General features: G+C 44.4%; 1 long non-coding RNA gene across 1 annotated transcript in view; it reads left to right on the plus strand.

The window, feature by feature from the left end:
* LOC129030417 (uncharacterized) overlaps window positions 1–11,196 on the plus strand; it is a 229,181-nt gene extending 217,985 nt beyond the window's left edge. Inside the window, exons 6-7 of the long non-coding RNA XR_008500647.1 lie at window positions 8,945–9,061; window positions 9,560–11,196. This is a non-coding gene — a long non-coding RNA (uncharacterized LOC129030417). The remainder of the gene's footprint in view (window positions 1–8,944; window positions 9,062–9,559) is intronic.
* Window positions 11,197–17,181: the final 5,985 nt, after the last annotated feature.

Here is a 17,181-nt window from a genome sequence, read left to right on the forward strand (position 1 = left end):
ACATATTCTGGCCAAAGGGGACAGAGGTGTACTGTCAGGAGGAGCAGGAACAGGGGTGTCCCAGTAGCAGTTGATGTAATACTCACCTCCCATTGGGCCTTCAGAAGAGAATTCAGTCACACAAAATACATCTCATCCAGTTTTCCTGGAACAAATCTGTTGCAGAGAGTTAGCTCACCTGTGTTATCCTGCATCTTGTTTTGTGCTTTTCTCACTCAGAACGAGGCTCCGCACTTGCCCGGTAAGGAGGGTGCCTGAAGTCGGGGGGCTCTGCTTGCGGTGGAACTCTTATCACGCAATGGTGATGCAGCAGATCTAAAACGGTAGGATTCATAATTCTGCACTCAATCAGACACTGGCTTCTTCCACCTTTTAGCATGGAAACTGGTAGAGGGCTCTAAAATTTAAGACAATTCACAGGATAGAAAATGAAAATTAAGCATGTTCCATTTATTATATGATGTAGTATCAACTAGGTAAAAGTTAACATTATAAGGTTTAAGATAAGGCCTCAATTCAGAAGTGAGATTATATTAAGTCCACTTTATTAATCATCTGCTACCTTCCAGGAACCCTGCTAGGTGTTTTACTTCTTTTTTTTTTTTCTTTTTGAGACAGAGTTTCACTCTTGTTGCCCAGGCTGGAGTGCAGTGGTGTGATCTCCGCTCACTGCAACCTCCGCCTCCCGAATTCAAGCGATTCTCCTGCCCCAGCCCCCGAGTAGCTGCGATAACAGGCGCCCGCCACCACACCCAGCTAATTTTGTGTTTTTACTAGAGATGGGGTTTCTCCATGTTGGTCAGGCTGGTCTCTAACTCCTGACCTCAGGTGATCCACCCGCCTCAGCCTCCAAGAAGTGCTGGGATTACAGGCGTGAGCCACCGCGCCTGGCTGGTATTTTACTTCTTTTACAATGAATCCTTTTTATAGTCCTGAAAAGTAATTTTGTCCTTACTTTCTATATGAGGAATCCGAGGCTCAGCAAAGTTAAATCATTCGTCCTAAAGAAAGAAGTGGCGCTAAGAATAGACCCGTGGGTCTTTCTGACTACGGACCTGCAGCCCCGGGTCTTTCTGACTACGGACCTGCTGCCCTTTCCACTCTCCATTAGTCCATTCTAAGGTCAGAGCACATGTGTTCCACTGGGGACAGAGCTTGAGAACCATGGCTGATTTCCCATGGGATGGCTGCATGCCTTCCTGTCTGCAGGCAGAGGCAGCCAGCTCCCTGCACTCTGCCATGCTCTTCATGAAAGCTGATGAGGTCTGGGTGCTGGGATTGGTACCTACTTGTCAAATCTTAATGAACTCGCTTTTCCATTCTGGTTAATTATTCTGACAACAAATGGCACGTGTTTATATGAGGACTGCACCCGGGAGTGGAGCTCCAGTACAGGGAACTGTGGCCCCGCAGAGCTCCAGCCGCATCGCGGCAAAAATGCCAACAAACAGAAGCAAGGTGGGGCCTGGACTCTGCACCCCCTCGTGCCTAGTCTGGAAGTCCCAGATTCTCTCTGTGTGCATTTATCCTGGCCCAAGGATAATCTGGGGTATCTAGACTTGAAATGGTTGGGTTTTTTAAGATGGTGAGGGGAAGTGGAACAGGGATTTCTTCTGAAGACAGGGGTAAATAAATGTGAATAGCTGAGGTTAGCTCTCAGTTTGTCCATCTAAAAGCTTGTGACTCTTCCCAAATGATTTCATTTCTGATCTTTTGCCTCTGGACATACCTCCTCACCCCTACCCATAAGAGCATCCTCTGTCACGCTGGCAGAGATTCGTTTCTTGTCTCTGGATGGGATGTGGGCCTTCTTCTGCTGGGATCCTTCAGTGGCTTCTTGCTGCCCTGGGATCGAGTGAGTCCTCTGGTGCTGCATAAACCTTGGCTTGCTGCTTTCCTGGTATCTCTCCCAACACCCGTGCAGCCTCTTAGCCACACTGAGCAGCCGTCCCTTCGTTCCACTGGGCCTTGCCTATGCTGCGCTCTCCGGACCGGCCACCTCTCCCTCAATGCTGAGAAAACTCAAATTCATCCTCTAAGACATAGCTCAAGGGCCACCTCCACTTGGAAGACCTCCCTGATCCCAGGACTTATTGAGATGTTTTAGAGTTGTTATATTCTAGGATGATTTTCTGCTTATTTGTCCATCTCCCTGGATAGATTGTATAATCTTTGAAAGCAGGGAATATGTCTGGCTTTTCATTTTACCTCCGGGGCTAGCAGAGCACTTGACAAATAGCAGGTACTCATGTATATGGGGTGAGAGAGTAAAGTAAGTGATTTCTTTGCGACCTTAGATAAGAAAAAAAGCTTTCGTTGAGAAGATGTATTCACTGTAAAGAGATTTGTTGCAAGCACACGTTTATTTCCCAGCAAACGTTTAGTAAACGCATCTTATGTATTTACCATAAAGTAGTCTGGGGCGTTAAGCAGGAAATTTGTGTTATGTAAAAGCTTAGAGAAAAGGCATGTTTTGGGGGATTTTAAAAAACAATTCAATTTTCAGTTCCTAGAACAGTGCCTGGCACGTGGTAGGCACCTGCTAAGCATTTGTTGAATGATCGAATGGTGTGCTCTAGAGCTTAAAATCACTTTTCATGTATGTGGTCTTACATTGAAATTCAAACAAAACCCCCCCAAAATGTGGACAGATTATGATCCCAATTTTAGCCTAGAAAATGGAGACACAGAAATGTGAGCGATTTGTCTCATGTTATTGGACTTGGTCGCACAGTACAGAGCCACCAGCAGCAGGGCAGAACCTGAAGCAAGCTTCATTCTGACTGCAGTTGGGAGAGTCTGAGAGCTCACATACACCCTCCATCGTTCATACAACAAACACTCTTCGAGCACCTACAAGGTACAGGCACTGATCTTACGGTTAAATCACTCAGCAGTCAGCTGGCAAAGGACAACAGTGGCCTGCCCTGAAATGAAAGGGGTCTTGCTCACGGAGTGTCTGCAGCACGGTGACTGCAAAGGGGAATGCCAAAGGCACGGGGCCTTCCTCAGAGAGTCTGACTGTGTGCATGAGATGTCCCTGGGCAGAGGACAACAGATGCCAGGCGCACTGTGATGAGCTTGGGATATAGCTCTGTGATGGCTGCAGTGGGACGGACACCACAGATGATGAGTTAGCACTGCATGCCAGGCCTGTGCTGCACAAGCCTTGAGGACACAGAGAGAAACAGCACACTCACTGTCCTCAAAGCAGTCCCAGCCAGTGGGGAAGACAGACATATATGCAGAGGGAAGTGGTGCATCCTAGGATATGGCCTGTGCAGGGTTCCACTCCATGTCAGAGAGAGGCAGCTAACCAGACAGGGCGCTGAGCAGAGAGCAGGTGGAGTAGGGAGGACAATTGGGGCTTATATTTAAGGCAAAGCAAGCAGCATATTCAAAGCTGAAGTGTTTTTGCAGAACTGGTAAGTTGGAATAAACGCAGCATACGGCACAAAAGGACAGGGGGGAGGAGAAGGCGAGAGGGGGACAGGAAGCTGGGAAGGAATTCCTGTGAACCAGGGAGGCCATCGACAGAGCTGAAGCTAAGACCTCTCATACAGAGATGGGTCAGTGCAGGGCCAGGCAATATGCCTGTTAGAGGCTTGAAGAAAAAGAAGAGGACAGTGGCATCCAGCCAGTGTGGATGACTTCCAGTGGCCGAGAAGTACCTTCTGCCATGCTCCTTGGGTGAAGGCCATCATATCTTACTCCTTTCGTGCTTCTCTGCCTCTGTGCACACCCTCTGTGCAGACATGCATTTGGATGTTTTTTGAGCAGGTCCGTGCCTTTCCTGGAGTGGGAGTGAGGCTTTGATTCCCCCAAAATCACCCTTGGCACTGCTTCTCCTAGGCTAGAGCTGCAGTTCTGTCCACCTTACTCTTGAAAGAGCACTTGGGGAGGAGTGCCCCAACTGGAGGTGCCTCTGGTCCAGCCTTCCTCTCATCACTTCCAGGCTTGCACCACAGCTGCGGGGAGAGCCTGGGATTCCAGCCTGGGCAGCAGAACCTGCCAGGTCCTCCTTCCCTCCCTTGGCAGTTGGTGCTGAGTTCTGATACCTGCTTCTCACCTCTCCTTTGATTTTGGTGACCTGTTTGGATGACTTCCTGGCTTACTGAACTCAGCTCTCAGCTTGATTCTTGATTCTGTATATTTGCTGAATAAATATTGAATGAATGGAGGCATTTGATCTCCCCACCACTGACAGCTCTTGGTGAGAAACTTCTGTGGCCTTGATCTTCTGAGAACCTCGCTGGCCACCTGAGGATGGCTTGTGATGTCTTACCTGAAGAACTGGTGTTGTCTGGATTAAGTCACATTCTTTTCTGTGAGGCATGAGCAAGCCCTGGCTGAGACGTTAGAGTGAAGGAGAACACCCACAAAAAGTTTTGTAAGGTCTTTGTCTTTCCTGTTAATATTTGGCAACTTGGGTCTCCTCTAACCTAGGGGGTGGTGACTGCCTCTTCCACGTCCAGGAGATGCACCCTTGGTCACCATGGAGATGCATCCTGCTGAGAGCTGCCCACAAAGACTATACCATGAAATTTGCTTTCCTTTTCTCTTTCAAGGCTTCTCTTTTCATAATGACTTTCAAAACCCAGCAAATGGGAAATGTGTAGGAAGCAGTGAAGGCAGTCCTGCTGTAGCTGGGGGTGCATCGTGGCTTCCGGGAGGGCTGAGACACTGCCTTCATGTGACAAATATTTTAAACACTGCACCCCGTCTTGGAGGGCAAATTGCCCTCCTCAACCAAGTCAGACTTCACAGCAAAGCTGAACTCATTGCTTTGGCAGCCTCCTCCTCTGTGAGTTGCAGCTCCACATTTTGACAACACTCAAAGCACTCATGCTTATCAGAAACAACAAAAGATGCTGCCTCGAGGTTCTACTGTATCTCTGTGTTTAGAATTCATATCAATGTTAAAGATAATTGAATAACAGTCCTCCCATTATTTTATATATCACTGATGGGTGAGTGGACCATCAGTGATATCAGAAAGGTTATCAGTTTGGTAAGACTAGTGTTTCCAAGTTCTTCTCTCCTACTTTGTAATTATGAAGAAGAAAACACCTGTCCTCTGTGGCAGGGCCCAGGAAGTGGAGATTCTGCCCGGGTTCTGTTCTGACACTCTGAGTGAGCCTGGTCAAGTCACTTGCCTTCTCTGAGATTCACTTATTCACAAAAGGAGCCATTTCACCATGCGCATTCTATGCCACTTGTGTTTTCTCTCATTGGCATTTCCTAAGGGGCTCATGTAAAGTGAGGCAGGAAAGAATGAACAATAAATCCTGACTTGATTCGTTACTAGTTATCAAATTCGCTTGGGTTGATCTATTTGTATTTAATAATATTTATCAGTAGGACTGCAAATTACTAACATGAACTGTAGAAAATGAGAAGAAACAAGGAGCCCCACAGTAAAACTAAAACACTCCATCTATAGAGATAGATGTTTGAGGAAATAAATTCATGGTTATTATTCTATGGGCATATGTGTTTGTGTGCATTTGTTTGTTTATGACTGAAGTGGTTCATCCCATACCTACTGTTTGTAACCTGCCTTTCTTACTTGTCTACATGTAAACAGTTTTATACTTTCAACATAAAGACTAGTCTCTATTTTTCTACTGTATTTTTTTTTTTTCTGTGATGAAATAGTGTGCCTTCACATTGAGGTACCAGATTACCCTGTTGCTGAAGAACAATGAGGTTCATAAATTTGGAAAGGAGAGCTTCATTTCTCCTAAAGGGCTGCAGCCTGCAGATCAGCCATTCTGACTGGCTGGGAAGTGTAGCCTCCAGTCAGAAGCTGGAAACAGACACTAGGAGGCAGGGGGAAAGGGAACAGGAATTTCTGGTGAGTGAGGTTGCTGAATATAAATATTCAATAAGCTATAGGAGGAGTCATGAATAGTTATGAAATGAAAAATGCAGGCATGTGCGATTGAGCTTCATGCCTCCTCAGAGGACCCATGTTAAAAAAAAATGGTGCTGTTAGCATGATTTGAGGGTGGAGTTTTCTGCTTTCAAAAGGTGCAGCAGAGGACATGAAGCCCTTACTCTGCATCCTTCTAGACTGGCCAGAACCACTCCCTGGCCCCCTGGCCAGTGGTCTCTTATCTGGAAGGAAAGCTGCTCAATTGTACGGAAATTGCAAAAGGGAGAGGCAGCATCTGGTAGTTGGATGATGTCAGTGGTGGATTCTTTTGAAAGGGCTGGTTTCTGTTCACCCTTAGGGTGTAAGCCTAATCACAATTAGCAAGTGAGAGAGTAGAATCATGCCTGACTGACCTCTCATCCCTCGTGGCCAGAAGCTCAGTTTCCAAGGTTACTCTGGAGTCCTCTTGGAAAGGAGGGGATCTGTTCAGTGAGTTGGGGGCCTTGGGATTTTTCTTTTATTTTTCAATACCTATCGTCTTATGGCTTTTATTTAGTCTATTTCCAATATTTGTCTACTATAAACAATGCTGTGATTAAAAAAAAGTTGGAGATAAATCTTTTTATACTTTCATGATAAGTTTTTAGGGTAAATTCTTAAATGTGGAATTGCTGGTTCAAAAAGAAACTTTCAACTTAAAGACTTTGGATACTTATTGAAATATTTCTCTTTTGGAAGGCCTTTCTCAACAGGTTTTTCACTCTCTTCTGAAAAGTAATTGGGAACTTGTTGGTTCTAATCTTAATAGTTCATCATTAAGATTTTTCTTTCACTTAATCTGAGAGTTGTATGCCAAAAAGAGTATTTAAGCACACATTGGAAATTTATTGGAAGAAGTTTCCTTCTGCTGCACACTCCTATAGGCTCATGGAGAAATTCAGCTTTCAGAACAGCTCATCTTTAACAGTTTTTGTGATAGCTGTTTCTACTAGTCTGATATACTGTTTTTCTTACACTCTTCCCAATTTTAATTATTATCAAAATAATTTTGGCTCGTGTTAGGATGAAAATATTATATTACTATTGTTTGGAATTGCATTTTTAATTTTGAATAATAAGTATTTGATGCTATACATTTCTTATGACTACAGATTTTGTTGCATTCCATAAATTCTATGTGTAGTTTCCTCATTGTTAATTTCTAAGTAGTGTGTAGTGGTAGTTTTGCCAATAAATCCCCTGAAAAAGATTTTAAGAAAATCGAAAGAGGCTTTATTCCAGTAAACAGTTTGCAAACTGGGTAGACAGCCTTTGGCACAAAACACAGGTGTGTCACAGAGAACAAGGAGGGTTTGTCTTTTATAGAGAAAGTTCTGCCCCAGTTCCCCCTCCTTATGCAAATGAGGGGTGCAAACTTGCTGAGTTCTGATTGGTCAATACAGGTCACAATACACTGGCTTGTTCAGGCCTCATGAACAGGAAGAGACAGGTATGGAAGCCCCTAAGTAGAGGCAGCTGTGCAGAGGACCAGTGTGACCTCCTGTGTGACCTCCAGTGTGACCTCCTGGTGACCTTGTCAGCAGATGGCCCTGGACTGTCCTTTTGAGTTCAGGCCCGGTGAGCCACTCAGGAGACATCTTGAAGGACTGGCTCTGTGGGGATTCATAATTTGCTTTATTTCTTTAACTTAAGAGTTATTTAGATTTTTCTTTTTCTTTTTTTTTGCTAATTTTCTTTTTTTTCTTTTTGCTTATCCAAAAGTTCTTTTCAATTTTGTGGCATTGAGGTAGACACTGTAACTTATATGATAACACATATCTCCCTTGTGAATTGTACCTTCTATCATATTATAATAATCTTTATTCTATTTATTATTTTAGAGAGATTATCTTTCATTTTCTAAGTGTGCATCTACATTAAGAATGTCTTTCTGCCCATTCCTCAGGTAAAATGAGACATTTACTACACTTTTCTTTCTAGTAAATGCTCAGTCAGAAATGCAATTATTTCACATCCTGAGTATTATTATTGTTATTGATCAGTATATTATTAATTAATGATTGTATTAGTTTTATTAGCCTTTAAAAATTAGGCCAATTTTTGTGATTTACTTGTTATATTGTTTACTCTCATTTATTTTATATCTTCTTCATTCTATCCAGTGTTAAATTCTACTCTGTGTTGATTGTTTGCAAATATTTTTTCAAGAAAGGTATCCAACTCCTACAATTTTTTTTTCTTTTCTAGTGGGGTCTTTTTGTCAGCCTTGAGTTTGACTATAACCTTTTGTAGGTAACATTCTTTGAAAGTTTAAAAAATTTTTTCAAGTACTACGCTGTATTTAATACCAATCTGTTTTATTTTTTTCATTTGTAGGTAATATGTTATTTTCTTGGTAATGGTGGTATAATTTTTTTAAAATCCTGAATTACATATATTTGTGTGTATGTATCATAGATATGATTTGTAATAGTTTTTCATAAAATTTAACTACTTTTCTTGATCTTAAGCTTTGGATTTCTCTTTAGTTCCAGGATATGTTTAACCTTTAATTTTTTTTTTTTTTTTTTTTTTTTGAGTCAGAGTCTCATTCTGTCGCCCAGGCTGGAGTGGTGCGATCTTGGCTCACTGCAGCCTCCGCCTCCCAGGTTCAAGCGATTCTCATGCTACAGCCTCCCGAGTAGCTGGGACTATGGGTGTACACCATCACACCCAGCTAATTTTTGTATTTTTTATAGACACAGGGTTTCACCAGGCTGGTCTTGAACTCCTGGCCTCAAGTGATCTGACCACTTCAGCCCCAGAGTGCTGGGATTGCAGGCATGAGCTACTGTGCCTGGCCAAGGCTTTGAATTTTGTATGTTCTTTTTACTTCTGTAATTCCTAAATTGGAGCTCTGAGGTTTGCGTTCTTTTGGATTTCACCTCATAATTCAGATCTTAGTTTTTTTCTTCATTGTTTTAATTCATTAATTTAGTTTTCTGAAGATTTCAGTCTTCTCCTTTCTGCAGTCTTTAATTAGAGACTATTGTTTTATATGTTTTACACATTCTCTCTTGATTCCAGATCATGGTTCCAAGGTCTGTGGGTGCCACGTTTTTTGAGTTTACTGAGACCACATATTGGAGACTTTGAAGTGTCCTCCAGGTCCATGCAGCAGGCCCACTTCACTGCAGGGACGGGGTGTGTTCGGAGCCCTCTGCTTGTTTTTTTATATTTTTAAAAATTTCTCTGCCTTGTCCAGCATCTTTCCCCCTTGTTGCATATCCTAGAGAGGGAAGTCTGCTTTTCCAAGAATGGAAGCTGGGGTGAATTTCAATGGTGATTAAGTGGCCCCCCATATGAATCTTTCAGACCCATATAAAAGACCTGGAAATGCTTAGAGTTTCTGTTATTTTGCTTTTTCGGTTCAGGGATGAATAGCCTCTGAGGGGGATGTGGACACAGAGCAGAGGTGGTGACAGCAGGGAGAGCGACCTCCATGCGATGCTTTCATTCTTTAATTGTCTTCCCTGGAATCTGTTCACAGCTCTGCCTGCTCTGTTAATTGATCTTCTGTACTATATCAATCTGGAGCACATTCTGGATGTCGTCCACAGCTCTGCATAGCCCCGAGAGATACTGGAGGGATTCTTCCTGATGAGGTCTCAGGCCATCATTCTTTCTGTTCTTTCCTTCCAGGTCTACAGGAGTGTGTGATTTTAGTCAGAACGGCAGAGCCGTGGATAACACTCAGTCCTACTATGGAGCTGGACCTGGAACCCAGAAACTCAGAGAAGTTAAATGATTTGTGAGTAACATCCACATGGAGCGGCTGGAACTGAACTCAAATACAGATTTAACCTTGGCATTAGCTAAGTGACTGCTGTGGTTTGGATAAGATATTCTTGTCCCCACCAAATCTCATGCTGAAATGGGACCCCAGTGTGGCAGTGTTGGGAGATGGTCCTGGTGGGAAGTGTTTGGGTCATGGAGGCAGATCCCTCGTGAAGAGCTTCATGCCATTGTTCTATTAGCAGAGAGTGAGTTCTTGCTCTCTCAAGACTGGATTTGTTCTTGGGGGGCTGGATTAGTTCCTGAGAGTGCGTTGTGATAAAGCCCAGACACCCCTCAGATTTAGTCCTTCTTGGCACCTTCCCACCGCCCATTTGACCTTCTCCACCATGTTTTGACACAGCATGAAAGCCCTCACCGGAAGCCGAGCAGATGCCAGCATCAGGCTTCTTGTACAGCCTGCAGATTCATGGGCTAAATAAACCTCTTTTCTATATAAATTACCCAGGCTTAGGTATTCCTTCATAGCAACACAGAGGGACTAAGCAGTGGCCTAGAGCAAGCTGTATAGATTCATTTAGCTTCAGCCTCTGCAGCTGTAATGTGGGGCTAATAAGAGTGCATAAGTCAAAGGACTGTGCAAGATTCAGAGAGAATACATGTATGCCACCCAACCTACAGTGGCACGGGGCGGACTCTCAATAAATGGGAATCACTACCAAAACACTGTATACTACTACTATTCTCGTTGCCTAAGGTATTTTAGTTACCTATACTTATTAGTTTTGCAATGAACAATATACCAATTTGTTCAGATCAGAATCATCCTTGGGTGAAAGACGGTTGGGAAACAGGATATTGACGTGATCTTAGTGTATTTCCCCTCAGGTGACTTATTATTTGCAAGGAGAAAGTAACACCTTTAACTTAGAGATATCTGGTGGTTATCGCCTTAACTGAGTGATAAAACTTGCATCGCCAGTAATGGGACAGTCTTCTATGTACTTCCTAAAGGGATGCATGGAAAAAGACATGATATTGCTTGTATAGTGTTCTTGCCAACAATAGTTAGCCTGAATTGAATTGTGAGAAAGCAATCAAAGCCAAACAATGAGAGATCCTGCAAAACAACTGGCCCAGGCTTCCGAAGTGTTAGAATAAAGGAAGGCAAAGAAAGGTAGCGAAATTATCTTAGACTAAAGGAGGCTAAAGAGGTATGATAATAAACGCAGTACAGGGGACTGTGGAAAATTAGGACATGGACTGAATATTAAATAATATCTCCATGTCAATGTTATGTTTTCTGAGTATAATAAGGGCATTTGGTTGTATAGGACCATGTCCTTGTTGGAAGTAGATACATACTGAAGTATTTAGGAGTAAGAGTCATGATACATGAAACTCCTTTTCAAATGGTTCAGCCAAAAGGAGTGTGTGTGTGTGTGTATACAACATGTAGAGAGAGTTGTTTAAAGCAAATGGAATAAGAAAGGTAAGATTACATGTGATTCTGATATGATACCAATTATATTTGTGATATAACTAAAAAAATTCCTGCTAAGGAGAAAAAAGAAGCAAAGAATATCATGGTGAATAAAAATAAAAGAAGGTAAAATGTAGACAATTTGTAGCCTTTACATTGCAGGAACATAGTGAGGATTAAGTACGACAGGGTGTTAAAATGTAGGCTGCCATGGTTTCAGTGCTTGAGTCTCCTCTAAAATTCTTTGTGAAACTTAATCCCTGATGCAGCAGTAGTAAGAGAGGTGGCTGACTGGGTGCAGTGGCTCATGCCTGTGACCCCAGCACTTTCGGAGGCTAAGGTGGGTGGATCACGAGGTCAGGAGTTCGAGACTAGCCTGGCCAACATGGTGAAACCCTGTCTCTACTAAAAATACAAAATTAGCCAGGCGTGGTGGCACATGCCTGTAATCCCAGCTACTCGAGAGTCTGAGGCAGGAGAATCACTTGAAACTGGAAGGTAGGGGCTACAGTGAGCTGAGATCATGCCACTGCACTCTAGCCTGGCAACAGAATGAGACTCTGACTCAAAAAAAAAAGAAAAGAAAAAAGAAAAAAATGAAAAAAAAAGATATGGCCTTTTGGAGGGGATCAGTGTTCTTATGAAAGGGCTAGAGAAAACCAGTTTGGCTTTTTATTTTTTGAGACAGTTTCACTCTTCTTACCCAGGCTGGAGTGCAATGGCACGATCTCGGCTCACCGCAACCTCCGCCTCCTGGGTTCAAGCAATTCTCCTGCCTCAGCCTCCCAAGTAGCTGGGATTACAGGCGCCCACCACCACGCCCGGATAATTTTGTATTTTTAGTAGAGACGGGGTTTCTTCATGTTGGTCGGGCTGGTCTTGAACTCCCGACCTCAGGTGATCTGCCCGCCTCAGCCTAGCTTCTTTTTGCTCTTCTTTTGCTCCCGCCACGTGAGGACATGGTGTTTCTGCCCTCTGGAGTATGCAGCAACAAGGTGTGGTCTTGGAAGCAGAGACTTGGCCCTCACTAGACACAGAACCTACCGGTGTTTTCATCTTGGACTTCTAGCCTGCAGAACTGTGAGAAATACGTTTCTGTTCTTTATAAGTCACCCCGTCTTAGATATTTTGTTATACTGGCAGGAATGGACCGAGACAAGTACTAAACACATGATAAAAGCCTAACAAAGTTCATTGTAATTTTGCAAACAGATATTTGAATTTTAGTTAAGCTGTGTTTAAAGTGTGCTGAAACTTCATTTGATTAAAGTAGCCCAGTTGGTTAGACAGGATCTTATTCACAGTGAGACCATGTTCTTGTAGGGACACGTGGCAAGGTAAGGGTCCCTGCCCATCAATGACGTGGATGTGACCTGTCTCCTGTGCTGGCACCTAACGTGCCAGGCATAACTGGCATGGGGGCAGCTCTCATTTCTCTTGTGTACGTGAAGCTTAGCTTGACAGGTGGCACACAAGACAAGCTTTCTGAAGGCCAGAATGAATACATGACCGAGTTAACGAGTTAACAAATGATTCTTAGAAGTGTTTAAAATCATTACAGCTATAAGCACTTTTGCATTTTGGAAAAGAGGTTCAGATGTCTGTAGATATTTTTCTCCTGAAACCTGCATGTATAACCAAAAGATACTTGTTAATGTAATCAATGATAGTAATGCAGGTTCCTTCATTGACAAACCCACCTCCCCAGGTGTAGCTGAATTATGTTGAAGGAGCTAAGAGGTAAAGGCTGTGCTGAAGCAACCCCATCACCCATGTTTCTTAGTTGTTTCAAGTATAGCTTTTATGTCAACCTATTGTCTTACTGTCAGATTTCAGAATAAGTGTCCTAGCTTAGGGCTCAGGAAACATGGACGTTTCACTGAATGGGTGTCCCAGGGTTCGACTTCATTTCATCCATTTGTCTTTAAGCAAATGTTACTTGAATGGCAGTCAGGTGTGTCTGCCTGGAGCCTGGGAGAAGTGGAGCTTCCAAGATGAGTCAAAGACATAGATAATTACCATGCATGTTACATGTGACCGAGGCCTGAGAAGTGCCACCACAGTGAGGGAGCACCTAACTCCATGGGGGCTAAGTCCTAAAAGGCTTCATGGGAGCCGTATCTTATGAGATGGGTCTTGAAGGAGGACGAAGGGCTCAACCTAGAACAGAGGAAGCAAATGCCAAACGCGGCTGAATTATGTTGAAGGGCACAGAGGCAAGAATGAGCTGATCAGCTGCATTTAGGAAGCATCATATGGTTTGTTGAAGCCGTGCTATAGAGTTTGCAAGAGGAAATGAGGTCAAGGGAAGCGAGAGAAAAGCAGGAGCCAGACAGCAAGGGACTCATATTCCACCTAAGGGGTTTGGACTTTATTTTGCTAGCAACAAAAACTGACTGGAGTGCTAACGAGTTGGGAAGAGGCATGACCGCATTTGCATTTTGGAAAGTCACATTTGGTGGGATCGTATGGTCTTGATTAAAGTGGGAAGGAGAGCGAACCTGGGCAGATTGCCTTTTAGATTATTGCAGCAGTCCAGGTGAGAAGAATGGAACTGACGGAGGCAGGGCCAGGGATCCGGAGTGCAGCAGGGGGTGGTGCATGGATGTTTAAGGTGAGGGCTGGGTCTGAATTGCCCTCCCGCAGCTACTGAAGGACTCTGCATTTTGCTTTTGTGGAAATTACATCTCCGTCTTGGCTGCTGGCTTTTAACCCTTATCATGTTTATACATATTAGAAGTGGAATTTATGACAATTAGTAGAAATTGATAATTTTTATTTCTTAATTATATTGGGAGGAGATTGTATGATTGACAAACAATTTTTTTTTCTGTCTGTGGTATGGTTTGGATGTTTGTCCCCTCTGAATCTCATGTTGAAATGTGACCTCCAGTGTTGAAAGTGGGGCCTGGTGGGAGGCAGTTGGCTCACGGAAGCAGATTTCTCCTGAATGGTTTAGTGCCATCTCCTTGGTGATAAGTGAGTTCTCGTTCAGTTAGTTTACAAGAGATCTGGTTGTTTAAAAGCGTCAGGCAGCTCCCTTTTCTCTCTCTTGCTCCCACTCTTGCCAGGTGACACGCCTGCTCCGCCTTTGTCTTCTACCATGATTGGAAGTTGTCGGAGGACTCACCAGGAATAAATGCTGGCGCCATGTTTCCTGTACAGCCTGTAGAATCATGAGCCAATTAAACTTTTTCTTATAAATTACCCAGCCCTAGGCATTTATTTACAGCAACAAAAGAACAGACTAACACAACATGCACATTTTGCTTTCATATTGCATGGTGAATTCCACTTGAAAAATTCACCACATAAATGTTAAATAACTGTGGGTTATTTTTCAGCCAAAGGTACTTTTTCTGTGTTTGTAATGGACCAGCAACGAAGGCTTTTCAAAGGGTGTCACTGTTTTGTACGTTGAATTGGCAGAGAGCGACTTCATTTGGTAGAAGTGCTACAAGCACGCATGGACTTGCTGCAGGGGAGACAAAGGCCATATGGGGCCTGCAGGGTAAGGGGCGCTCCAGGGCCTTCCCTGTTCTCATCCATGGCAGCTCCATCCCCTCTGTTGTTGCTGGGGTCAATAATCCTACAGCCCTTCCTGACTTACCTCCTCACACCCCACGTCCAGGCCCAGACGTCCTGCAGCACCTACCTCCAGATGTACTCACATTTGGAGGGCTTCTACAACCCTGTCCAGCCACTGCCACCTCTCACCTGGACCACAGCCAGAGCCTCCCAAAATTCCTTCTGCAGCCCTTGCAGACTCTATATGCCTTTTCCCCACCTAACACCAGACGAGTCCTAATGTAAGGTAGTCAGGTCTGCCCCTCCCTCTGCCCGAGGTCCGCTTGTGGTCTCCAGTGCCCGTGGTCTCCAGTGCCCATGGTCTGGCCCTGGGATACCCCTGCCCAGCCCCTGAGCTTCCTTGCTGGCTGCACCTGCCCTCCTGTAGAGCCCTCTCCGGGCTCTTCTCTCCTGCCCAGATCTCCTCCACGTGTCTCCACAGGTCCCTGCTCACCTGCCTAGCCTGTCTGGGGGTCCCTCACACCCCGTCTCTCTCTTCACACTCCCCGGCTCGTTCATGCCACTTCTCTTCTACCTCACACACTTTAGCTATTTGTTTATTTTTTATGCTTCTTTCTGTTCTCTCGAATGAAAGTTGTTTAAAGGCAGAGATTTTGTTCTACCTTTTAAAAATCTGCTGTTATCTACAGCACTTGCCACGACGCCCAGAACATGTGGGGGCTCGGTGAATATTTTACAAAACACGGAGGGCACTCAAATTTCTCAGGAAAGGGCTTTTAGGGCGAGGGACCTGCTCCCAGTGTTCACCTCATCTCGAAGCCACTCTGTGACCCCAGCAGTGGGGCTGGGCTCTGTAAGAGGCTGGCAGGGGGATTGCAGGTGGGTTTCTGGGCTGCTCTGAGGTTCTGAGCTGTGCGACTTCTTGAGTCACCTCTCCTCTCCGAGTCTCATTCTATATATGTGGGAAGTGGGGAGACATTGAGTGTGTGTTAGAACCTGGCTAACATGTGGTTTTAAGAAAATGAAGTTGGATAGAGGACAAATGTTTGTGAGCAACAGTGGAAAGGTGGATGGGATGTGTTAGGGTGAGCAGGGGCTCAGGAAGAGGGTGCCTTGTTAGAAACTACAGGTCGACATGACTAGTCTCCATACAGGAAGGGTCTATTTGACATGACTAGTCTCCATACAGGAAGGGTCCAGTGTCTTTAGAAACCAGGGATTTGATGAGCTTGCTCCGACAGGCTGGGTGTTTGCCGCGGAGTTGTTAATTTCTTCCCAGACCAGTCTGCAGCTCTTTCTGCTGTGGGTGAGAGCTGGGACCGGCCTCTGGACTGGCGGTGGCATTTCTGCTGGACTGTGCAGGAGGCCACAGGCCAGGGGTGCTGCGACTGCTTAGGCTGCTTAGCTCTGAGCTGCTCAGATGCTCTGATTGAGTCACGTTCTTCTTATCCGCAATCAGGAAAGAGGACGTGATTTGACACAGCACACTGCATCCATTATGATCAGATTGGGGAACATTCTTTCTGATAAGCATTATCCACCAACCTTGATGGCAATCGGCATCAGAAGGAGAACTGTTCCAGTGGCCGGCTCCGCAGGGTCCTGGCAGCTCCACGGGGGCTCCTGCCTGCTCCGAGCCACGTGTTCAGGGGTTTTGTCCAAAGCGCCTCCTTTCTGAGCTCCAGTCCCTCACTCCTCTGTACAGTGCGCGCATCATGGCTTCAGGGGGAAAACAGAAGAGGTTGAGTATTTGGCAGCACAGGCGATGTACATTCAATTTTTAAAATGGAATTCTGTCATTTGGATTGCATTCTGTTTTGCTTTTTGAAAGAATGGGTTTGCTGTGAGTGAAGACAAAGCTCCTCTGAGATGGGCGCTGACAGGTGGTGAAATAAAGATGACATCGGGCACTAAATTGCTGAGGAAGGAAACACTGGAAGACTCTGGTTTGAATCCTGACTTCACTGTCGTCCTGTTCTCAAGGACGGAATGAAACGCGGGATGCCTAATCAGTTCTGTGCACTGTGAATCACTGTACAAAGATTAGGTAATATGCTCAGGGAGTTGCTATGTTTTTAATCCCTTCTCTCCAGTATTCTTTGTAATGAAACCTAAAAATGGAAATGCTTGGCTTTCTCCTTTCCTGTGGGGACCATTTGGTAAGGCACCTTTGCCATGCAAACCTTCACCTTTCTCTCAGATCTATGCCGTGGAAAAAAGAAACAAGCCATGGTTGAGGTGCCTGTTGTCAATAATAGAGTAGGTTATTGAAATGCAATGAAAGAAAGGCACTTTTACACCTTGCACACTTGATTCCAAAGACTAAAAAATGCAATTACCAGTTTCCCTCTTTGGCACGGTGATCACATTTTAAGTGCATAAATCAAAACCTGTCCCACAATTACAGGAGACACATCACACCGCCCACAGGCTTTGGACTCACTCATTTTGCTATGCTGAGAATGTACTTTATGTAATTTTTACTTTATTTGAATTTTAATTTGTGAAAATTATTTCT

Source organism: Pongo pygmaeus, chromosome 12 (assembly GCF_028885625.2).
Source record: "Pongo pygmaeus isolate AG05252 chromosome 12, NHGRI_mPonPyg2-v2.0_pri, whole genome shotgun sequence".
NCBI lineage: Eukaryota > Metazoa > Chordata > Mammalia > Primates > Hominidae > Pongo > Pongo pygmaeus.